Source organism: Macaca mulatta, chromosome 5 (genome assembly GCF_049350105.2).
Source record: "Macaca mulatta isolate MMU2019108-1 chromosome 5, T2T-MMU8v2.0, whole genome shotgun sequence".
NCBI lineage: Eukaryota > Metazoa > Chordata > Mammalia > Primates > Cercopithecidae > Macaca > Macaca mulatta.
The window spans coordinates 185719349-185745998 of record NC_133410.1 but is presented as its reverse complement, the minus strand read 5'-3'; the positions used below and the strand labels follow the sequence as shown (position 1 = coordinate 185745998).

The window sequence follows — 26650 nt, the reverse complement described above, 5'->3', positions numbered from 1 at the left end:
AAGGAAGGGAAATGTTGGTGACAGAAACTCACTCTGGGGACTTCATCTACGGAAAGAAAGCTCACTTATCACAAACAAATCATTTCTAAGCGAGCAACAATTTTGTTGACTACATTTAAAGACAGAAACACGCAGTTCCCAAGTGCAATTTCAGTTTTCCAAAGGACAGTTTGATTCTTTTTCAGAAATGCCTTGGTGATTATTTTTTGTTGTTTTGTTTCGTTTTGCTTAGAAGGACTGCTTAGTGTGCCTCTTTAGTCAACATGAAAAAGAAGAAAAGAACAAGTAACTGAAGGATCCTCTGATGGCCTCAAGGCAGTGGATTGAGAATATCTCTTAAGTACAAGGAGGTATTCTAGGTAAGACTGGTAAAGACTTTTTAAATCGGGCTCAAATACTCCTCAAACACTGACACAGTCAGATGGATTCAGATTAAATGCTTTTTTTTTCCCCCTAAAGATTGTCTGTTTTCCATACTGATTTTGCAAAATCCCTCTAAAGGTGCTGAAATTCCCATAATAAAATGTTAATCTCTTACATTAAGAATTGGATGAAATTTACTTATAGCAGACAATCTTGGGTTCTATTACGTTTAGTATACAGATTTTTTTCTTTTGACAACTGCTGTTTTAAAACTCATGATATTAGGTTTCAGGATACATATTTTATAAGATACAATATATATTATATATCATAATATATTACATATACATATATGTATGATAACATAGACATATAATATATTATATTTGTACATAATATGTATATATAATATATTATTTATACATAATATGTATATATAATATATAATATATTAGGCTTTGCAGGCTATGTAATCTCTGTTACATATTCTTCTTTGTTATTTTTACAGCACATTAAAAACGTGTGCAAAACACTCTTAGCTTTCCTGGCATATAAAAACTGGTCATGGACCAGATTTGACCCTACTGTGCCAGCACCTAGACAGACACATGATATAATCATTGCCTTTGATGCAGTTGACAAAAATATATATATAATGTATATATAATATATAATATATTTATACATGTTATGTATGTATAAATATAATATATTTATACATGTTATGTATGTATAACATACATAATATGTATATATAATATGTTTTTGATATATATAATATATATATATATGTTGTGTGTTTTTTTGACACAGGAAATAGTACCAGGGCTAGAAATTACATCAGTATCATAGGATATTTTTATGCTGTTTTGGCTACTTTGTATCCTTCATATATATTCCTTGTAGGTAGGACATACATGCCTTAAATATGTGTAATTTTTTTAGAAACTTGTGATTTTCTCAGCTTAATAACTTTGTAACTAACTTTGTACTATTTTAAAAATATTTATCTGTAAAATTATGCACCACACTTGCAGAAAAAACTGTTTGGGATATTTACTGTGTAAAAATGAAAGGTAGGCTTACATTTTGACTTTTCCTGGGTGGGGAGGGAGGAGATACCACTACATTATGAGGTTTTTCAGGGAATACACTCTATGTTGCTCAGATCTGTATCCCCAACACTTAGTTTGGCGACTGACCGTATTAGACACTCCATAAATTTTTGTTAACTAACTGCATGAAAGGCAATGATTATATCATGTGTCTGTCTAGGTGCTGGCACAGTAAGGTCAAATCTGGTCCATGACCAGTTTTTATATGCCAGGAAAGCTAAGAGTGTTTTGCACATTTTTTTAATGTGCTGTAAAAATAACAAAGAATATGTAACAGAGATTACATAGCCTGCAAAACCTAAAATATTTGCTATCTGGCCCTTTACAGAACAATGTTTTCAGACCTATCTTTATTCTTAAATATACTCTTGTTTTTACATACACTTCAGTCAGAGCTCAGACCAGTCTTGGAGTGAGGCTATCCATGGAGGTGGACTCTACTAATTGGCTATTCAAATTCACTCCCTTTCTCTCTTGTTAACAGAATCCCTATTGCGTTTGATTGACAACAGAACTGCTATGGATGAAACATGGCAGGTCAAAGCCAGTTTTGGCAATTTCATTTGTCTTTCCTAGTGATTTGTCTAGAGTCAGCATGTGACTCAGCTCTGGAAGATGAAACCTAAGGGGAAATGACCAGATAGATTTCTGAGAAGGATTTCACTCCTCTTTTAAAGGCAAACATACATAAAGGAATATATGTGTTTGCTTCCACTCCATTCTGTTAAATGAAATTTAGTCTAAAGTTGCCTCTTTACATATTTTAAATTGAGCCTAAGGCTTTCTCTGTACATAGTGAACTATAACCTAAATAGAGGTGTAAATGGACTCAAATCTACTCTTGTGCCAGTCACTGAGTTCTGGCTAATCATAGGGGGGCAAGTGTTTAAACCATTTTTAAATAAGGCGAATGCTGAGCTGTAACCCACCTGGCTGTTTCTGTACCTCGCTTCCATTTTCTGTAGGTCACTTTCCTTCTGTCCATAAGTCTTGTGTCACCACATGCTTGTGCTGGAGTCTCTGGGTCTACTCTGGCTCAGGAGGATGCCCAGTTCATGACTTGTTCTTTGCTCAATTCAACTCTGTTAAATTTTATTTGTCTAAAGGTTTTTTCTTTCAACAATTCTTTCTTGCTTGGGATTTAGTTATGTGAGGTTGTGTTTTGCCTCTTTGGCAGTCCTCTTTTGACCAAGAAAGAAAGCCAAAATGATTCAAAGTGATGTTGAGCTAACATTCTGTCACTGTTGTGGTGTTGAATTGACCCTACAACTGAGATGAGATTGTTTCCTTGACCTTGACCCTCTTCACGGGTGGGAACTGGATGACTCATTTCACTCAGTCCGCTGCTGTCCACTCCTTGCAAGAGGGAGCATGCAAGCAAGTGAGTGTGGGACCAAAGCAAATGAACGCTGGAACCGGCCAGTTGGTCCTCTCTGGCAGGAGCAGGCTCTGTGCAGGCCCCACAGCAGTGTCGCAGCCCCTGCCCTCTCAGCACCCAGGTTGTTGTCCAGTATCCAGGAAGAATCAGGTTACATGAATGGATTGAAGGGTAGTGTATGCAGAGGATTTTACTGGGTGATGGAAGTGGCTCTCAGCAGAATGGAAAGTTGGAAAGGGGATGGTGTGGGAAGGTCATCTTTCCCTGAAGCTTCGCCATCTGAAGTTAGCTGCATCTATCTGTAGTCTCTGAATCTCATTTGCTTCTCTGCATGCTTCTCAGCTTGACACTCAGCCACTTGTTTCCCTCATCCTCAGCTGCTTGTGTTGCTCTGCCAGCTGAAGTCTTTTTATGGGCACAGGATAGGGGTAGGGCAGACCAAAAAGAAAAACAACGACATTTTGGCAGAAAAATGGGGTTGGGCTATTTTCACTTAGGGCTGCGGTTCCAGGCTTAAGGGTGGGGTTTAGCTGGGATCCCAGCCCTTCTATATCATAACTACCTATCTCTAGCCTGCTTATGAAACCACCATTGCAAAATTGTAACTAAGACAGTGAAAGAGATTTGACCTAACCAACTACATCTTGCTTCTGATCTCCAAGCTATCCTTGTTCTTTCCTGGGCATAGGCTGAACTAACTTCTGGAGGAACTTAGTTTATAGTTTAAAACAAAGATGATAACAGGCCTTTACCAAGGGAAATCCCCTTCTTGCCTGGGGACTTGACTGCCACTGTAGGTTGAACATATTAGCCACAAGATTAGAAATTACGGTTTAAGTGTCATGTAGCTGGAGGCTACAAGATTCTGACCCTCCTTAACCTGCTTGTAAGATCAGTGCTTGAGATATTTTGCAGACCCTGCAACTGATGGATCAGCTGGCACCACCAAGATCGATAAACTGGCTCATCTGATCTTGTGGCTCCCACCTAGGAACTAAGTACAAGAAGCATCTCTTACTTGACCAATCAGCACGCCTGTCTCATTGGCTTCCCCCCACCCACCAACTTGTCCTTAAAAACCCTGATCCCCCGAACCCATAGGGAGACTGATTTTAGTAATAATAAGACTCCAGTTTCCTGCACAGCTGGCTCTGCATGAATTATTCTTTCTCTATTGCAATTCCCCTGTCTTGATAAATTGGCTCTGTCTAGGCAGTGGGCAAGGTGAACCCACTGGGCCATTACACTTGTGATAAGATAAAAAAAAATCATGTCTTTATGCTTCAGGCTATTGTTAATTCTGTATGCTGATACTTTCTGCTAAAATATACTGATTCATTCAGTTTTTAGATCTATTATAATGAGTTCAATGAAATTATTGAAGTTTTTTTTTTTTTTAAATGAGAAACTCTCAAATTACTTGGAGTCCTAATTGGTTATAGTATTATCCAGACAGGGATTAGTGTAACCTGGTACTGCACAATCTTGGACATAGCCATTTTGGTTCGAATTTATATGAGAAAGGTAACCACTTGGAGAGCAGAGTGAATTCAACCATGAAAAATCAATTTAATTTCTTATCTGATTAAGAAGTGTGTGTGGGTGTGCTTATGCATTTGTGTGTTCAGTATTGACAACTGTAATGAGATTCAGAAAATATTATTAATTGTAGAGTTTATTCAAGCACTAAGCTTGAGGATGGCCATCTGGGAAGCAAAGATTCCAAAAAATGGAAATCAGCTTTCCAAAATGTGGAATTTTGGGGGTCATCTATGTAGATAACACTTAGGCAAGCTTAACAGAATTTCAACATCTTTGACTATAAGGCTTAATGCATGGTTACAATGATCTGATTGGTTGAGGTGGTCTTTTTCTTTCAGGAAAGGCATATTTGATTTCCACACTGAACATGTGAGAGTCATGGGGTTTTTTGCATGATCTGGTCTGAATTAGGTGCAGACAGTAAAGGAGGCAGTTAATCTGTAACAAAAGTCAGTGATTAGAAGAGGAAGAGGCGTAGTCTCTGGTCTCTCCTAGTCATTTACAACACAAAAGCAATGAGAAAGAGAGTTATTCTATAATCTAAGGAGCAGAAGCTGTAACTACATTCTATGTGATTCAGATCACAGTCACATTTCTCTCAAGGCTTAAAGAGTTTTGAGGGTTCCAACAGCTTTTAAATTGTATGTGTTTTCACAGTGTAAACATAGAATGCATGTGCTTCACTTAGATATTGGTTAGAATATACTAGACTAGGAATTAAGGAAAATAATGCTTGTGATCTGTCAATAGTGATGTTACAAATCCGTACTGTAAAGTTCATACTCTTAAACCCTCACATTCCTCCCTCAATGCTTATTTCAGAATGGATAGAAATACAATGCTAGTGTAATATTATTTTACCTTATTTCTGCATTTTGGCATCCCAGAATGGTATATTGCATTTTCACTGCCATATAGGAAACTTCCCAGGGCTCTTAAGTACAGAGTTAATACTCTTTAGACTTCTATTGACTCTAGGTTAGCTGTGTTAACTATTAAAACTCTGCCGCAAACTAACATTCATTTAGTTTGATTACATATTTTCTGAAATCTTTTAAATAACTACGATTGAGATGATTATTTTTTTAGTTGTGTCTACATCTCACAAATAGTACTTTCAATGGGCATTTCATACACTCATCCATTTCTGACTTACATTACTTTCTACTGTAGGTTAGTTTATGAAATCTCGTGTTATTCTGTCTATTATTGTGAACTTTCAACTGTCTGGCAGAGGGCTATAACTTACTGCATTTGTAAAGAGACAACAGATAACTCCTTGCCTCCCACAAAGCTGCTTCCATATAACAAATTAATAGAAAACTTACTTATTTAAAAGAAAAAAGGGAATATGTTTTCTTTACTAAATTTCTAACATGTACATAGTGCTTTACAGTAGAAAGTGCACTCATATTTCTTATTTTATCTTCATAAAAACTTCAGGAAGTCAACAAGATACTGCTTTTTGTATCTATTTCGTATTTTAAAAACAGGGGCTCAGAAAGTTTAGGAGACTTGCTCAGTTCACTCTCCTTTGAATAGGCAGATTCTGGCTCTAAACCCAAGTCTCCTGACTCTCAGTCTTTCCCAGAGGTAGGACATTTGCACTGTTTTGGGGGTAGGACATTTGCACTATTTTGGGGGTAGTGCTACCATCTTTTTGAATGATTTTTGGAAATAAACCATTTTTGAAATATAATTTTTGTTAGAGGTGGCCAACTAAATTAGCTAACCTTTGACATCTTCACTGAAATCAGTGAGCCTGTGCAAAAAGCTTTACATCAGTTTCTCTTTTAAAAAAATAGAGAAAAATATTCACCATATATTACGACTCCATAGAAATATTTTGGAAATGTCTAAACACTGTGAATAAAATCAGTGTAGCATACAACTATATACCATCGACATAATGTATCTAATGTCAAGGTTGATTGAAGATTATTATAAAAAGTCTAAACATATACCCAGTTAATTTATGATGCTGGCTTTCTTTGCCTGTATTCTCAGCAGATGACAGAATTCTACACACCTGACCGTCAAGCTTTATTGGTGGTTCTCCTCTACGCAGCATTCATTTTACTTTAATTAACCTCAAGACTCTAGTTTACAAGGCAGAGCTGGGCTTCCTAATTATTTCCATAAAACTAGTAATCTTGCAAGCCATCAGAGGCTGTGGCTAAATCCCACACAAATAAGCCTCAGTACTAGAAAATTTAACACACTAATTTTTTTTTTTTAAGGAACGGACTCTTTCATGTTTTTTAATTTTTGTTGAATGGTGTTACAGTGAACTCTAGAAATGGCTCAGAGGCTAATTTTTTTTCCTTTGTACATCTGTCTATTATGCTATCTCTATATTTTTAGAGTATATTAAAGAAAATATGCCCTACGGTACTATTTTTCATCTTTATAATGCATGTGAAAAATTATTCTTGTTTTATCGTCTAAGGATAGTGAAGCCTGGGAATTGAATTCACTGTTACCCACATGCTGGCCTTGACAGGGAAAGAGTCTGGATTATCTTCAGAATCAAGCCTTCATTACTGAGATAAAGTGAAAGAGACTTTACCACTCTTTATGTAATTAAATGCAAGCATTATTAAGAAAATTTTTCTGTACAGCTGCTAGGTTGAAAAAAATGTATGCCTTATCAGTAATCCCTTTATATCTTTAACATGATTCATAGCTCCTCACGTATTCCCTGGCCTGAAAATGAAACAGAATTTGCAGCCTTCCACAGGTAAACAGTGCCCATTTGTTGCTTTAATATCAATTCTGTAGCTCTTTTTAAAAAAAGTCAGTGAACCATTCAAATGGCTATCATGCCACGTCTGGTCAATTTATTTAATCAGCAATTCATATTAAAAGGCCAAGTGGCCAAGCGGGTCATAAAATAGTCACTTGAATTTAGTCTCCAAGTGTTGCAGGACTTTTCCTTAGTTCAGCTAAAGACAGGGACCTTGCCACACGGTCATGGAAATTTAGGTTTGCAGACAATTTGAAGGGGGAGTAAGGAAGGGTTTTGTTAGGTGAAAAGGGAAAAAAGCGAAAACAAAGACCTTCCGCAAAGCCAGAGTCGCTGCTGGTGAGCTTCCCACCTTGCAGCTTGAATCCCGGGTTCTATGAGGGAAGAGAAGGGGCCACGCTCCTTTCCACTGCAAATGGCATGAACTTCTGTGGCTTCACCGCGGTGCTCAGGCCAGATGGAGTGTTGCGAGGGAACCCTTCCCACCTGGCTGTCGCAAAACCTTTAGACAGCTGAAGTAATAGCCTCCAATTGGGCTGTTAATTAGACCACTGTCATGTAATAACATATGAGCTTGAGGGGAGGTTATGCTGGGGTCCGGGTATTTCTGGGGTTGGGAACCTGGAATGATAAGTTCCCTAACCTACTTGACCATATCCGACAAAAAATCTCCAATTGTATTAATTGATATCAAAAATGTTCTTTAATGTCTTTTGTCTACATCTCCAGTGACTCTAAACTTGGGCAGAGAAGACAGATGTGTAATATACTGGGGTCCTTACGACCCCACGCATTAGTCCAAGCTCAGTAATCCCTGAAAGGCCTGGGCATTTCCTTTTTCAGGCCCATGGTAAGGGGCTCTGTGTCCTTTGCAGGGAGACCAGAGAAAAGATTTGGCAATATCAAAAAGTCTTTCCTTAGGAATCTGTTTTACTCTGTATTTGAGGGACTTTTGGTCTTGAGAAGTAGTTTATGTCTAAGAATTAGAGGAGAGGGTCTTTTACTCTTTTATGATGGGAAAATCAGACTTCTGCTTACAACACTAGAGTCTTTAAATTCAGATCTAATAGGACTCTAGTAGTCTGCCTATTTCCGTCCAAGAGACACCATGGTTAATTAGTAACTACCAAAGATTCCTATGGGAAAAATTATTCTAATGATCTTTCTGTCTCTGCTGCCTATTTCTGTAATCGTGAGCATCTTGTTTCTAGCAGTTAAACGCTGCCATTTAGTCTTCTCCACTCTGGGACCCAATTGTCTTCACTGAAGTCAGTAAGCCTGTGTCAAGGGCAGCCTTTTCCACCTTCCTTGCTGACCTACTCAGGATACCCAGTATAGTACCTTTCATGGTGTTGTATGTATATCTTTATTAACATATATTTTTAAATTTATTTGAAAATAATTTCAAACTTATAGCAAAGTTGCCAAAATAGGCATATACAAAGAACAATGGTACAGCCTTTACCCAGATTCGCTTCTTAACATGTTGCTCCATTTGTTTTATCATAGCGACTCTGTCTCGGCCTCAGCATCTGAGAATAAGTTGCATACCTCTTGGTCCTTTCCCACTAAGTACTCATTTCTTAAGGAAAAAATGTATCCTTGTGTAGCAACTGTGTGGTTATCACCTTCAGTAAATGTAATACTAACTCATATGTTAATCTGTCATCTACATTCTATTTTACCAAGCAACCCAGTAACGTCCTTCATTGAATTTGTCTTCCAGTATAAAATGTAGTCTAGGGGTAGGTACTGCACTTAATTATGTCTTTTTAGATTCATTTAATTTGAAAGATGTCTAAAGCCTTTCTTTGCCTCCTTTATATGCAGAGTGCAGTCCTCTCCCACATTTTCAAAAAATAAAACAGCATGTTCTTCATTTTGACTTTGATGTTTACTCATGTTTAGATTTGGGTTATGTTTTCCCAACTGGGATACTACATAAGGGATATTGTGACTTGATGGCCTTCTCAGGGTATCAAATCGAGAGTCACACAATATCCGTTTACATCCTTATCATCTGGTCAAGGCATTTGATTTGTATACTATAGAGTTACTATTTTTTTACATTGTAATGAATAATCTATAGGAAAACAATTTAAGATCACACAAATATTTTGCCTCTTTAAAAAATTTATCCCCCTAGTTATAGCATCAGTTGATGATTTCTGCCTATCTCAATCTTTACTGTAATGATGACAAAAATGATGACCTTTTTCCAACTCCAGCAATCCCTCTGGGGTTTATCAGTCAGCAGTTGGTGTTCTTATAAAACAAGAGCCCCTATCTTCTTATTTATTTACTTTATTTATTTATGTATTTTGTATTCATAAGTGTATATGTTTTAAATATGAGTATAATAGAGATACATATTTTGGTATAAACTCACAGTTTTTCATTTTTTTCTCTAGTGGCTTATAACATATTTCTGTCTTTTATTTTATTATTTTTTCTTTTTTTGATACAAATTGTCTCTGTCACCCAGGCTGCAGTGCAGTGGTGCAATCTCAGCTTACTGCATCCTCAAAAACCTAGGTCAAGCGATCCTTCCAGCTCAACCTCCCAAATAGCTAGGACTACAAATGCAAACCCCTATGCACACCTAATATTTTATTTTTTGTAGAGACAGGGTCTCACTGTGTTGCCCAGACTGGTCTTGAACTCCTTGTCTCAAATGATCCTCCTGCTTGGCCTCTTCAATTGTTGGGATTACAGGCATGAGCCACTATGCCTGGCCCATATTTCTGTCTTTAATTATTTTTGTTTACCAATTTATTTTTAAATTGCCTAGGTAAATGGAGGGTCCTCTGAGGGGCCTCAGGATAAATTTCTATAGATTGAGTAATTTAGTACATAAAATAAACTCATTCCATTCTTATCATTCTAAGTCTTAAAATCCCTTTTTCTGTATTATACTAAATAAGGGTAGGCATGTCACCTTCATTTAGTGCAGAACACCATTTAGTCCACTAACCAAGTCAACATTTTATACCACAGTGAGAAGATTCAGCTGGCACATTGAGTCTATAATCTCTGGTTGGTATACCTATATTGATACAGTTTGTCTGATCTATGTTTCTTTTTCCTTCGTCTATCCTTATTAGAACCCATTCTTACATATATCCTTCAGCTTCCAGCTTATATATATATATATATATATATATATATATATATATATGTATATTAGCAAAATCATGGATCTATTTGATATGGAAACATAACTCTTTCCATGTCAGATTCTGTTTGCTTCCCTAGGACAACCTGGGATCTAACTCTTGTCATAGGGGTAGTGTCTGTGAGGTGCAGTTGTGGCCAGGGTCTCCGAACAAACCAGGGCTTGTTCCATCACAGAGGGGAGAAAGAACCGTTTCTGTGGGTGAAGAGATATTCACTGGTCTTTAGGGATGCAGAGTGGTCAGGTTCAACAGAATCCATCAAAATGTTCCCCATCCGGATTCCACTTTCTGTTGCAAAACACTCCAGCTTTGATGTAAGAGACGTGGAAAGGCTTTGCATTCAGTTTTTGTTGTGATATAGCAAATTATGGACATCAAACTCCATGTCTGATTTCTGGCTATGTTGGTTACGTGACGGCCAGAGATCATGATAGATGTTTCCCAACCTTCTAACCATGTGTTGGACTAACAATTGAAAACCCAGAGCTTGTCTTTTATTTTGTTTAATTTAAAAATTGTCCAATATAATGAGAAACAGCCAGAGTTCTATATTCTTTTTACTCTCCGGGATGCTCTATCACAATGGTCATTTCATTTCAAAACCTTCCCTTCAGTAGGCACTTTATTTCAAGTGACTGAAGGGGATCCTATGAGTGGCTCTGTGTCATGTGCTACACATTTTCCATTTTTGAATGACATTGGGATCATCCTTGTTTCACAAAACTAGTCTTCCAGTCACTCCCAAATTCCCATCTCTCAAGTACAACTACTTCTAGTCCTACTGTATGAGTCAGAACTCAATGTAAAAACAGGGTCTACTGTCAAACCCAAAATCTGACAGAGATACAAAAAAAGAAAAGAAAACAAAACTTCAGGCCAATACCCTTGATGAATATTGATACAAAAATCCTCAACAAAATACTGGCAAAATGAATCTAGCAACACATCAAAAAGCTTATCCACCACAATCAAGTAGGCTTCATCCCTGGGATGCAAGGTTGGTTCAACATACAAATCAATCAACAAACAAACAAATCAATAGATGTGATTCATTACATAAACAGAACTAAAGACAAAAACAAGAAGATTATGAAGAAAAGGCCTGTGATAAAATTTAACATCCCTTCACGTTAAAAACTCTCAATAAACTAGGCATTGAAGGAACATACCGTAAAATGATAAGAGTCATATACGACAAACCCACAACCAATATATACTGAATGGGCAAAAACTGGAAGCATTCCCCTTGAAATCTGGCACAGGACAAGGGTGCCCTCTGTCACCACTCGATTCAACCTAGTAATGGAAGTTATGGACAATCAGGCAATTGAAAGAAATAAAGGACATTCAAATAGGAAGAGAGGATGTCAAACTTTCCCTGTTTGTAGATGACATGATCCTATGTCTAGAAAACCCCACTGTCTCAGACCAAAAGCTTCTTAAGCTAATAAGCAACTTCAGCAAAGTCTCAGGATGTAAAGTCAATGTGTAAAAATTGCTAGCACTCCTATACACCAACAACAGTCAAGCCAAGAACCAACTCAGGAACCAACTCATTCACAATTGCCATGAAAAGAATAAAATACCTAGGAATACAGCTAACTAGGGAGATGAAAGATCTCTAAAAGGGGAAGTACAAATGACTGCTCAAAGTAATCAGAGATGATACAAACAAATGGAGAAACATTCCATGCTCATAGACAGGAAAAATCAATATCATTAAAGTGGCCATACTACCCACAGCAATTTATAGATTCAATGCTATTCACATTAAATTGCCACTGACATTCTTCACAGAACTAGAAAAAACTATTTCAAAATTCATATGGAATCAAAAAAGAGTCAAAATAGCCAAGGCAATCTTGAGCAAAAAGAACAAAGCTGGAGGCATTACGCTATTTAACTTCAAACTATACTACAGGGTCACAGTAATCAAAACAGCATGGTACTGGTACAAGAACAGACACATAGACCAGTAAAACAGAATAGAGAATGCAGAAATAAGGCCACACACCTACAGCTAGCTGTTCTTTGAGAAACCTGACAAAAACAAGCAAAGGGGAATGGATTCCCTATTCGTAAATGGTGGTACGATAACTGGCTAGCCATATGTAGAAGATTGAAACTGGACCCCTTCCTTATGCCATAAACAAAAATTAACTAATGATGGATTAAAGAAGTAAGTGTAAAACCCCAAAGTATAAAAACCTTAAAAGACAACCTAAGCAATACCATTCAGGAGAGAGGCATGGGCAAAGATTTCATGACAAAGATATCAAAATCAATTGCAATAAAAGCAAAAATTGACCAATGGTATCTAATTAAACTAAAGAGCTTCTGCACAGCAAAAGAAACTGTCAACAGAATAGACAGACAACCTACAGAATGGGAGAAAATTTTGCCAGCTATGCATCCAACAAAGATCTGATGTTCAGCTCTATAAGGAACTTAAATGAATTTACAAGAAAAAAAAAATCCCATTAAAAAGTGGGCAAAGGACATGAAAAGACACTTCTCAAAAGAAGACATACATGTGTCCAACAATCATATGAGAAAAAGCTTAGCATCACTGATCATTAGAGAAACACAAATCAAAACCACAATGAGATATTATCTCACACCAGTCAGAATGGCTGTTATTAAAAAGTCAAAAAGTAACAGATGCTGCCAAGGTTGTGGAGAAAAAGGAATGTTTATACACTGTTGGTGGGTGTGTAAATTAGTTCAACCATTGTGGAAGACAGTGTGGTGATTCCTCAAAGACCAAAGACAGAAATACCATTTGACCCAGCAATCCCATTACTGGGTAGATATCTAAAGGAATATAAATCGTTCTGTTACCAAGACACATGCATGGATATGTTCACTGCAGCACTATTCATAATAGCAAAGACAGAATCAACCTAAATGTCCATCAGTGGTAGACTGGATAAATGTGGTACATATACACCATGGAATACTATGCAGCCATAAAAAGAACAAGATCATGTACTTTGCAGGGACATGGATGGAGCTGGAGGCCATTAATCTTAGCAAACTAATGCAGGAGCACAAAACCAAACATTGCATGTTCTCACTTGTAAGTGGGAACTAATTTATGAGAACACATGGACACTTAGAGGGGAACAACACAAACCGGGGCCTTTCAGAAGGTGGAGGGTGGGAAGAGGGAGAGGATCAGGAAGAATAACTAATGAGTATTACACTTAATACCTGAGTGATGTTCGTGACCAGCCCGGCCAACATGGTGAAACCCTGTCTCTACTAAAAATACAAAAATTAGCTGGGCATGGTGGTGGGTGCCTGTAATCCCAGTTACTCGTGAGGCTGAGACAGGAGAATTACTTGAACCCGGGAGGTGGAGGTTGCAGTGAGCCCAGATCACGCCACTGCACTCCAGCCTGGGTGACAGAGTATGACTCCATCTATAAATACATAAATAAATAAATAAATAAATAAATAAAATAAACCTGGATAATGAAATAATCTGTTCAAAAAACCCCCATGACACACATTTACCTATGTAACAAACCTGTACATGTACCCCTGAACTTAAATAGAAGTATAAAAAGGCAGGGTGCAGTGGCTCATGCCTGTAATTCCAGCACTTTGAGAGGCTGAGGCGGGTGGATCATCTGAGGTCAGGAGTTCGAGACTGGCCTGGCCAACATGGTGAAACCCTGTCTCTACTAAATATACAAAAATTAGCTGGGCATGGTGGCACGTGCCTGTAATCCCAGCTACTGGGGGTGCTGAGGTAGGAGAATTGCTTGAACCTGGGAGATGGAGGTTGCAGTGAGCTGAGATTGTGCCATTGCACTCCAGCCTGGGCAACAGAGTGAGGCTCCATCTCAAAAAAAAAAAAAAAAAAAAAAAAAAAAGTATAAAAAAAGAGTATTTAAAAAAGAGAAAACATAAAAGACAAAAAACACAGAAAATTGTAGGCTTCCATTAAGGAATACTGGAAGGATAGATTGTGGTTGCGCCACCAGAAATGACTTCTTCAATCAAGATCCACAGGGTACCTGCTCTACTAGACAGCTGCTGGGCTTGATAGTGCCTATGACGCAGGATGAGGATTTCAAGGCTGATGCCACTGCTGCCTCTGACAGAACTTCCTGTAAAAACAAAAGAAGCAAAGAAAAAGACATTCAGTGATTGAAGCCGAAAATCTTCAAATTTCCATGTTCTTTGTAGAAAAACATCAAAAAAAGACAAGAAAATGGTTTTGGCGTCGCTTTCACCTTCCAGACCTCACTCAAATGCATTTAATCTGAGGACTCTGATTTGTATCAAGGACCCTAGTGCAATAGATAAACATTGTTTAGTTTCCCCAGATCTCAGTTAGAGATAGGGTGGAATCGAGGTTGAACAAACTAGTCGACAATATTTAACAGAGCCCAACAGTGAGAACTGCCACATTTAGATCAGGAACAAGCAAACCCATGGACAGATCTGTTGTTAATGAGAGTTATAAGCAGTAAATATTTGGCTTAATTCTCATAGTGTGTATTTATAAATCATACCTCATAAAACTCATCAAGTGGATGATTCTGATTCCCCCAGAATGAAGTTTATGATACTTACTGTCCCCTTTTTTAATATTCTTAAATCATGAAAATAAATGGCAGCTGGTTCATGTCCAAAGTGATTTTGAGATTGAGTTGTACACATTATGGTCATGCATTTTTCTGTTCTAATAAAGCCTTATTATATTATCATCAATTAATCAATAATTGTATATGACTCATTAATATATTTGTATTTTAGATATAGCAAGACCTAGCTGATTTTTTTAACAGTATGGTGTGGAAGATCCAGTTCACCCCGAGTAAGAAAGCATCATTTCTTCTCTTTGAGAAAACTGGGCCAAATGGAGGATGCTGGTCACATGATCTACTGATGCCTGCTAAGCAACAGCATGGCTGATTGGACAGATGTGTTAATATAGATTCTGGTGGAAGCATAGCTCCTTCCCTTTTTTTGTATTTTGTTGTTTTTATCAGTAACTGTATTTTTACTGAAGTAGAAGTTCATAAGGAAAAAAATGAAAAATATCACTGTAAGCTAATTGGCTTTGAAGCTTTGGGGGATTCATTTTATTATGGAAGATCAACTGGAAGATAAATGCACATACACAGCATGAAAAATATCGACCCTACAGAAACCACAGGAGAAAGCTCAATTGGCTGGCAATGCTATCTGATTCAAAGGTATATATACATAAACTAACTTTCATTGTGTTTGTTTTATTTATGCTTGTTTATCTCTTCCAAGCAAGGACTTACTCATTACTTGAAAAAGAAGTCAATAAAAGGGGAAAAGGCTTAGATAAGAGAAGAAGCTGTTTTTAAAAAACACCTTTCTGATATCTTATTTAGAGGTTTTCATTGTGTGGTAAATTATTTTGTTAAATTTTACATTTTAACTTATGCTTGCAAGTTTTTTATTATTTGATACATTAGTCCCTTTAATTCTTGTCTAAAAATATTTATTCCTCAAGCATTAATGAGAGAAGAATCTCTTCCATCTAGGTAATAAGGAAAATAAAGTGGCTACATATTAGAGTCGAGTTTTCAACTATTGTCTGGCCTTTTGTGTAAGAATTAGTTGGCACTTAAAAACACCTTTTCAAGGTGAAGCCCTCTAACTGCTTTTGTAAGCGTATGTGGGGTCATGAATATCAATGGCTTCACAGGGAAAATACATCTTCACATCTGATGAGTATCTAGAAGATTCGCTCCTTTCCCAAATCTCTCTGAACAATATACATTAATCTTCAGAAGTGATATGATAACCTTAATAGAATATGGAGCAACGTTTTACACGTTATTTCACATATTGTCTGATTTATTGAAAATGGGTACTTCCAATGATATCACAGAACTAACAACCATCTGACCCCAACTACATAACAGAATATGACAGATAAAAAATATTGTTACAATGAACCAGAAGAGGTATCTGGTTTTTGTTGCAGTAGAATTTAGATCTAAGGAGTACATAACTATAATTTGCATTTCTGGGACAAAAGAGCTTGAGAACCAAAAGAGCTAAACATCATAGTTTGCTTTTGATATTAGTAATGGAGAAAAATGCTTCAGCAAAGTTAGTGCAATGATTTAATAAGACTCACAAATATCCCAAAGATCTACTCATAAGCTTCTAATATGTGTAAAGAGTATAGAAGAGCAGGAGAAAGAAATCACTGGCAATAACTGATCATAGAGAGGTTCCAATATTTCCAGCGACAGCCCTGTAATGTTCTTCCTCATTCAGATAGGATGTAGTTCATCTTTGATTATCAATCACTAAGATTGGTCTGAGGTATCTTAGTGTTGGCAGAGCCCAAGCACAGGTTTACAGGGGGACTTATATACCCCAGACCACATAGGGGAAGCCAGGGTGTATGACAAGTTAAAGCAGGCATAAGCTATCAATCTGTGCTCTTTTCCAAACCCTATATAAACACATAACCAAGCCTTCATCTCTGTTGCTTCTGTATTCTTACTTCTCTTGTTTTGATTCCTAATGTTTGTGCTTCTGGATTCCGGATTCCTTATCTGACTTCTATTCTCAAACTCATTTACACCTTTGACTCTTTTTTTCTCAACCACCCTGGCTATTATAATGATTTGGTACAGAAAATAAGAAAATGAAAGATATAAAACTTTATCTACATCTTTTCTGTCTGTGTTTTAGTCCATTTGTGCTGCTATAACAAAATACCTGAGATTGGGTAATTTGGCTCATGATTCTGGAGACTGGAAGTCCAAGACTGAGGGACTGGCTTCTGGCAAGGACCTTCTTGCTGTGTCATGTCATGGCAGATGGCAGAAAGGTAAGAGAGGGCAAGAAAGCAAGAGGGGGCCATATTCTTTCTTTTATAAAGGCACCGATTCCACCTGTGAGAGTGGATGCCTCATGGCCTAATCACTTCTTGAAGGTCGTGCTTCTTAAAACTCTTGGAATAGCAATTGAATTTTAACATGAGTTTTGGAGAGGACAAACATTGAAACCATAGCAACCTGCAAGATGTTTATGTTATATTTGGTGGCTTGTTTGGAAGTTAAAGTTCATAGGATGGAGATCTGGGAGTAAGGAATTTAAACGAGTTCCTTGGGAAGGAGACAAGAGAATAATTGCTTTAAATGTCCTATAGATGTGGAGTATTCACTTTAAATTCATTAATTATATATAGAAACCAGGTTAAGGGTTAGTGACAGTCACTGTAAAGATTCTATTTGCATTTATATGTTCATATTCACAACTTTTGGAGAAAGCATGAAAGATCTTAGGGTAATATTAGATCTCTTAGACTTAAATGTAGACAGCCTGTGCAGACATTTGCCACATAATATGTGCAAATACATTTTACTATAATGTCATTGTGTTTGTCTGGATTAGAACAGGATTTTCCTGTTACGATAGTGGCCCTCACACTTGGCTGTAGTGTGGGTGACTGATTCCCCCCCGCTTGCCTTCCTTACAAAGGCTGATTTGACTGAATCTCTTGTCCTAGGCTTCCTTTTTGAAGTTGCCAGAATGAACTTCATTGGCTTTTTCAGCATGTTTTATGTCCTGATGAAGTTCAATATCTCTCAAGGATATTCTATAGAAATCAACTTCTGTAAGAAAGACTTCATCAGTGTAATCAGGACACATATAACAAATGTTGGCCAGGGACTGTGGCTTACACCTGTAATCCCAGAACTTTGGGAGGCCATGACAGGAGGATCACTTGAGGCCAGGAGCTTAAGCATGGATAGCAGAGTGAGACCTTGTCTCTGCAAAAAATTTAAAAATTAGCTGCATACGGCAGCATGCACCCGTAGTCCCAGATACTCAGGAGGCTGAGGTGGGAGGATTGCTTGAGCTCAGGGTTTAAGACTGCAGTGAGCTACAATTGCACCACTGCACTCCAGCCTAGGCTACAGAGCAAGAGATCCTGTCTCCAATAAATAAATAAATAATAAACAAATAATAATAAAAATAACATTTATTAGGTACTTACCTTGTGCCAAGTTCTGTACGAAACAATGTACATGTATTGACTCATATAATCCTGAATAAAGTTATGAGGCAAAAACTGTTATAATTCCCATTTTATAGATGTGGAAACTGAAACACAGGAAGGTTTAGTAATTTGCCCAAGTGCACACAGTAGGAAAAAGCGGAACTGGTATTTCAATAGATACATTAGTGAGAAAAGTCCCAGAGTTAACATAAAGTGAATCACAACAAAGGAAGAAAAGCTGTAATAATAATTATCAAAAAGCTTCTTGTTTAAACCGTTGTTTTCATACTTGTCCATAGACACTGCATTTTGAGTAACACCCATTACTACAGTGTACACTTTGGGAAACGCTTCATTAATTTAGTTAGATTCTCCATGACTGTACTTCCAGACCTCAGTTCCGAAGTTCCAGAGTCCTTTAGGAGCCTTGAGTAAACAGGTCTGAAATTTTCCAGGGAGGAGTTTTAAGATATTCCATCACATTTACTTTAGAAATCCACAAAGAGATGGGAATAGGCTAAAGATTTCTCATTTAATTCCCACTGTTACTGAGGGCGTGTTCTGCAAACGTAGGAATTTTTGTTGGTTTCATTCTATGTTATGGCTGTGACAGTTAGAATCATGCCTAGAACACAGTGGGTGCTCAAAAGATATTAGATGAACAACTGCATTAAATAGCCATCACAGATCATAACCTGATTATATACCAGATTTGCTCTGAACCCTGAAGTTTAGAAGAGAATGGCAAGGGGGAATGGAAACGGATTTCAAAGGTCTGTCCTCTGCATTCCCCATCCCACTTGTTCTCACTGCTATTCTTACTCCACAACTCTCAAGAAAATTAAGATTCTTGTCCCAGTGGATTAGAAATGTTTGGTATCTAGTTTCCTATAAGGACAGGGAAAATATTTTCATTCTTGAATTCAGTTAACGACACTTTTCGAAGGCTACTATGTGGTAGCCATTGGACATTTGGTAATGAACAAAATACCATATAAGTAAGCACTTGCGTAATAATTACTATGGACCTTTTATAAGTGATGCGTGTATATTTATTTATATTCTCATATACATATTATATATACACAGTATGTGAAAACATATGTGATAGGCACCATGACGTGCTTCACAGTATCATTGATAAAAGTTACTAAAGGTATTTTTTCCAAAGCTATACACGATGTGTATATATGTCATCTATAAAAATGTATATATATAAACAATATGTATATATACTCATTGAACCATCATCACACTTTACATATGAGAAAAATAGGGCCACAAAGTTAGCAGAGGGCCATTATGAGCCTAATTAGCCATTGTTTACAAGCCAAGTTTTCACAGTAAGCTATGGTCCCCACTTCAACTTTAGTGGAAGTGAGAGGCATCTACTCACACCATTGCCTACCAAACCCCACAAATATGACAGGTGCTGTGACAGAGCAGCAGAGGGTGTTATGAGGGACGGCGGTGGAGGGGAAGTCAGAATGGGACTCTGATGAAATGACATTTAAGCTGAGACCTGAAAGGAGGTGAGTGGTTGGCCAGGAGAGGGCGGGGAAGGCATTCTAGATACAGGAAACTGTGCAAGGGCTGAGGCAGAGCAGGTGCGGCCTCGTACTTTGGAAGGAACTGGAAGAAGAGCATCGCAGTGTGAGCTTAGGAGTTGGGTGTAGGGCAGGAAAAAGGAACGCAGGACACAGCAAGAAGACGCTGGAGAGTGAGGTGGGGCGGCGTACATCACATCCATAGTGTAAACCATGCAAAATTTTACACACTGTTTTAATTTCAGTGGGAAGTCACTGTAAGATTTTAGCAAGGATGTGGCATTACCCTATTTATGTTTTGGAAATGTTAGTCTGCTTTTTGCACTTCCATAGCAATAGTCATGATAATACATAGCTCACTTATGAAAGAATATTTATTCCTTTTAAAAAATGTTGTCTTGATTAATTCAACTAACTCATTTGTACCACAGATACCATGTGGACAACAGAAACCATATTTACATTTAAAAGTATTTAAAATTAAAATATGGTTTACTGTAAATAAATATAATATGTAAAAGGAGCAAATTTAGACACTGTGTTACTAGGAAGAAAAGGCAAAGACATGTGACAGGGATACTAAGTGCTGCACAGTGTCGTTGATTGAAGTTACCAAAAGGAACCTTTCTAGAGCTACACAACGCTCATTGGCTATGTAAATGTTAAAAGACACATATTTAGATATTTAGGACAATATTTACTATGAGGACTACTAATGCAGTGAAATGCAGAGGCAAACTGTTGTTAATACATAATTCTATGATAGAATTAACAAACTGGTTACTATTTCATCTGTATTTAAAATATTATGAATTAAAAGGCAAAAAAAGCACCAGTGTTTTAATAAAATTTAGTCAAAAATGAGGCTTACGTCGTCCTGTATAATGAAGAGCTAAGACTAATAGGTTTGCATTGATAATGCATGTGCTTTGCAAAACTACCACCTAGAAAAAAGAACTTAGCTACTTTTAGGGTGCCCAACATTTGTATCTCACATAAACAAGCTGTCGTTTGGAATCAGAAGTCAAATCCATGGCCTATAGCACCGGCTAAAAGCAGACACCGTTGCTCTAACAGAGTGCGTTATTTCTCTTCCTGGGCTGGTTGGAGATTGGCAGGAACTCGGCTGGAAACATCCAGAGCGGGCTCACGGTCCAGCAGCGCTCCCAGGAGGGCAATAGCAGAATAGCAGCCTGTTAGGCTGCGGGAGGAAGACGAGGCACCGGTTACTGATAGCATATGTGTGAGGGGGGTCTGAAGGCGAGGAAAGACGGAAGAAAGCATGGAGGTGACAGGGTAGACAGCAAGAGAAATAGCATAATGCAGAGCCGGTTAATGACTCTGGCAGCTTTCCACGGCTGAGAATGTTACAATTGGCAAGGGAGGATGGCACCTGTGAATTATCTCTTAGTAAGAGGCAAATCCTTGACTTGAAAGATCTGAATGTTCTTGCTTATCAGGACACACTGAAATAGTTAGATTCTGAGATTAGAATGCACTAATGCTAGTTTTCTAAACGTTATGTTATTGAATCTGTTGCCTGTTAAATTTGAGGATACAAATGAAAAAAATCTATTCGATAGCTCTAAAGACTAATATTTTATGAAACACATACCTCTATGCCAGGCATGAGGCGCTATGTCAGTAAAATAGACATGGTCTTTTCCCTTCGCAGAGCCTAGAGGATAATTTATTAATGATTAATCTTTTTTTTTTTTTTTTTTTTTTTTTTTTTTTTTTTTTTGGAGACGGAGTCTCGCTCTGTCGCCCAGGCTGGAGTGCAGTGGCCGGATCTCAGCTCACTGCAAGCTCCGCCTCCCGGGTCTACGCCATTCTCCTGTCTCAGCCTCCCGAGTAGCTGCGACTACAGGCGCCCGCCACCTCGCCCGGCTAGTTTTTTGTATTTTTTTTTTTTTTTTAGTAGAGACGGGGTTTCACTGTGTTAGCCAGGATGGTCTCGATCTCCTGACCTCGTGATCCGCCCGTCTCGGCCTCCCAAAGTGCTGGGATTACAGGCTTGAGCCACCGCGCCCGGCCTATTAATGATTAATCTTAGAGGATAATGTATTAATCGAATTAACCATTGCTTTGGTTAATTTGTAGTTTGTGTTAGAACACAAAGAAAAAAGAACAGTTTAGAATGTTTATCAAGGATTGGCTTTGGATAGAGTTCAATACCTGCACTTTAAGCCAGAAAACTGCAGAATGGGGAGACCTTGCTGGTAACTACAATGGAGTCGTAGTAGGTAAGGATGGAGAGGATATGGGTGAAAATCATATGCCAGGCACTGAGCATGAACACGTGCAGGATTAATTTCCATGCAGTCTGATGAAGTAGATATTCTTCCTATCTACATTCAATACTCAGGGAATTTGAGGTGGAGGCACAAATAAACAAATTGCCCAAAGTCCCACAACTAGTAAGTGCATATTTTAATATTTCTCATTGCATACAAAATTAGACAATTTTGTATGCAATGAGAAAGATTTTTAGAAACAAAGGATTAAAACTACTAGGGCTTTAATACATACAAATAGATATTAGTAAAAATGCAGAGATGCCCAAGACAGGCATTATAATGAGACTCAGCAATGGTGACTCCCTCACTCTTCTCTGTATACATTTATTGCTATCACAAACCTCTCCAATATTTTCCTGCTCACGTTCCTTCTAGAAAGAAGTCTTGGCCGGGCTCAGTGGCTCATGCCTGTAATCCCAGTACTTTGGGAGGCTGAGGCAGGTGGATCACCTGAGGTCCAGCGTTAGAGACCAGGCTGGCCAACATGGTGAGATGCCGTCTCTATTAAAAATACAAAAAATTAGCCGGGCATGGTGGTGCACACCTGTAATCCCAGCTACTTGGGAGGCTGAGGCAGGAGGATTGCTTGAACTTGGGAGGCGGAGGTTGCATGGAGCCAAGATTGCGCCACTGCACTCTAGCCTGGGAAACAGAGTAAGACTTCGTCTCAAAAAGAAAAAAAAAGAAAGAAGTCTTCAGAATATAATAATGATTAGACATGAATCTGCAAGATTAAAGTATCTATCAGTAACAATTTCCTGTTTGTTTTGTTTTGCTTTTTTTTCCCCCTCTTTCGGCCAGGTACAAGTGGCTCACGCCTGTAATCCCAGCACTTTGGGTGAATCACCTGAGGTCAGGAGTTCGAGACCAGGCTGACCAACGTGGTGAAACCCCATCTCTACTAAAAGTACAAAATTTAGCTGGGCATGGTGGTGGGCGCCTGTAGACCCAGCTACTCAGGAGGCTGAGGTGGGAGAATCGCTTGAACCAGGAGGCAGAGTTTGCAGTGAGCCGGGATCGCACCACCACTCTCCAGCCTGAGAGACAGAGTGAGACTCCATCTCAAAAAAAAAAAAAAAAAAAAAAATCTTAGCAGGAAGCAAATGAAAGGTCAAAGCAGGCTTGCAGTCAGTGGGCACTCAACTAAGGGAAGCTTATAAAATGAAAACACACAAAAAAATCCAAAAAGGCTTTGCCTCCTTCCTTTCATAATAAAATGCTGACACAGCTTAATTATAGTGTTGTAAACAGTGCTGTTGGACCACTGCTTCACCATATGGGACTGAAAACTGTAAATATGTTAGATATTGGTTCTTAGGAAAGGAAAATATAGAATATATCCTTTGTACGAGTCATATTTTTATGAGGCTGCTGAAGAGTAGCTGAGTGTTGAATCAAATCACGAATTCTCAAGGCCACCATAATCAGAGTAGGCAAAGTATATATTTGCTCAGGGAAACATCTGTTAAGAAATTTCTCCTGAGTCTCATCAGTAGTTGGCAAGCTTTACTGCTTTAGCTATATTTTCATTATTGGCCTGTCTGCAGAATAGTTTCCACTGGTTGTCCTTCAATCATTAATTCACCAGTAAAGAAATAATCTTTTTAATGGCCCGCCTTTGTTGATAATGCTCACAACAAAATTTAAATTTTAAATAGTCACTCAGTGATTTGTATTTTATTCCATTGTGCTCTTAAATTTTATGTACATGCACAGAGCTCTGAAAAAGGATAAAAACAATAAGTTATGAACTGAGTGTGAATCAACCATGGTGGTTACAGTTCAGTTGCTTTTGGAGTATTGCAGAAGTTGTGTCTTTAGCTAATAATGCTTGGTTCATAGGAGTCACACCGTTACTTCTAATACTTCTCAGTGACATTATTGAAATCATGGACTTTTTTTTTAGTTCAAGTAGAAGTACCTTCCAACAAAATATGCTTTCATCAAACTATCAAATTCATAATAGGAAACAAAGCATTTTCTGGAAAAAGAAAAAGAAAAGACAACCAGAAAATCATCTTTTTTGATACAGTTATCTCATAGGCATATGTTACCAGTGGCATGAATAAAATACTACATAAACTTTTTGGACATAATTAACATTAAAACATACTGGCCAGCATCATATTATTTTCTCTCTAGATTTCCATTTAGTGCTTTCCATGTGTCAGAGAGTCAATGTAAAGCTATCTTGATAAACCCATTAACGAATTGTTGCATAATGTTTTATAGTTGCTTTGCAAGTGAATTATTTTTGCTGTGGTGCTGCTAATACAGCAATCTCTATGCCCTCTATGATTATTAATATGGAATAATAAAAAACTGTAACTTTGTCCAACATTTTCTCTGGTCAAAATATTAATATAACTTGGCTAAAAAGAAGCATGGAGAAAAACACAAGCACTATTTTGTGGTGTGTGAGATCGACCTGCAGTTGTTAACGCTGTTATTAAGTTTCAGTAATTGTTTAGGTCATCAATCTCTGACAAGAACCTTTCAGAGTGCTTGATGATATCGCAAGTATCAAGCTGTGCTGCATTAAAAAATGATGAATCTCTGTTCAGGTAAAGCTTTGCCCTTTGGCTATCATAATGTATCACCACTTTGTTTACAAATGGGTATTCACTACGCTAAATGGCAACAGGGTGCATGCGATTTTATAAATATGAAATGTTGGCACTAGCTAATATCTGAACTCGTAGTTGAAAGTGCAGCTGGAAGTCTAGGGAAAATAATCATAGTTACTTACAAGATAAATAATTTTGTAAATTAAAATCATTGTGTTTCAACTATTTAAATGATTACAAGTTATTTTTTTAAATAACATGTTTTAATAGAATAACTCAATTTTAACCCTCGGTTTTCTCTAAAACAAGTCTTATAATTTTTACCTAAACATAAATTTAGAAGCATTATACATGAATTTGATAATTTATCAATTTCAAAGGAATCTCTAATCGTTGCTATTAGATTCATTAAGCCATCAGTCACATTTTGTCCAGGTTATTATTGTTTTAGACAAGTCTTATTTTTGGTAGGAAAATTATTTTCTGAACGCAACAAAATAGAAATGACTTCATCTCTTAGTTTACTGATTGGTTTAAATGAGCTAAGTGTTACTCCTATGTATCCTTGCTTATTAATCAAAGGCGGCGTTTTACAGACATGTAGGAGGGAAACCATGTAGTGTTTACTGTAACAACTCTTTTTTTTTTTTTTTTGAGACAGTGTTCACTCTGTCACCCTGCTGGAATGCAGTGCTGTGACCACTGCTCACTACAGCTTTGATGTCCCAGGCTCAAGTGATCCTTCCACTTCAGCCTCCCAACTAGCTGGGACTACAGGTGCACACCACCATGCCAGGCTAATGTTTCGTATTTTTTATAAAGACGGGGTTTCACTCTGTTTCCCGGGCTGGTCTCAAACTCCTGGGCTCAAAGTGAGCCACCTGCCTCAGCCTCCCAAAGTGCTGGTATTACAGGTATGAGCCACTGTGCTTAGCCTAAAGCTATAAAATATTACAGAAAGAATTGTAGTACCTTGGCTACTCTTCCCTGGTTACCTCCCTTCCCTCCATTCATATCCTGATATATTTATATCATTAGAGTGTTTATTAATTTCACATATGCATTTATACTGTTACTCTATAATTGATCCAAAAATATAATGTAACATTTTTGTCTATTTTCAGTGTTTATAAAAATAAAATGAGAGTATGCATATTATTTAATTTATGTTTATTTGTTCAGTATTCTATGTTTGGGTTTTCACCATGTTAATGCGTAGATCTCTGATTCATTCCTTTTAAGTGCTGTATACTATGCTATTGATGGAATATACCACAGTTCATTTTCCATTCTTTTTTATTTTTGATGAGCTGTTAGGCCTGTGTCCAATGTTTCACTATTATAAACATGATATGTTAATATCCCTCCATCTGTCTGCTTACTCATGTGTGCTCCGTTTCTCTAGAAGAGTATGCACCTGGAAATTTAAATGTTGTGCGTATCTACAGCTTCAATGGGACATTGCCCTATTGCCCTCCAGGGTATTTTAAATAAATTTATCTTTTCATCAATGTGTGTAAGTTTTCTATTTTTCCACAACCTTGTCAATGATATTATAAAATATTTTTAAGTTTTATTAATCTGATGGATATGTTTTTCACTATTGCTTTCTTTTTCATTTCCCTACTTAGAAATGAAATTGACTATCTTTTCATACACTTATTGAACACTTGGTTTCATCACTGAATTATTTATATCCTTTTAAAATTTTTTCTGCCTATTTTCTTATTAATTAGTAGGAATTCTTTATATATTATTGTATCTAATTCTTTTGTTAGTTACATGAATTGCCAATAACTTCTCCAATTGGTGGCTAGTCTTTTTACTTGTGAATGGTATCAACTTGAAGAGTTAAAAATTTCATGTATTTAAATTCATCAACCTTCTCTTCAATGTTTT

At 37.4% G+C, this 26650-nt stretch overlaps 1 long non-coding RNA gene across 2 annotated transcripts; it reads left to right on the top strand.

Annotated features, from left to right (window-relative positions):
* On the top strand, positions 1-26260 carry LOC114678442 (uncharacterized). Of its 2 annotated transcripts, XR_013417591.1 has the most exons (4): positions 1-359; positions 15091-15533; positions 17023-17161; positions 22986-26260. It is a non-coding gene; the product is annotated as an uncharacterized LOC114678442 (long non-coding RNA). The 2 variants fall into 2 exon arrangements; XR_013417592.1 differs by lacking the exon at positions 15091-15533 and having other exon boundaries at positions 11-359.
* The last annotated feature ends 390 nt before the right edge of the window (positions 26261-26650 follow it).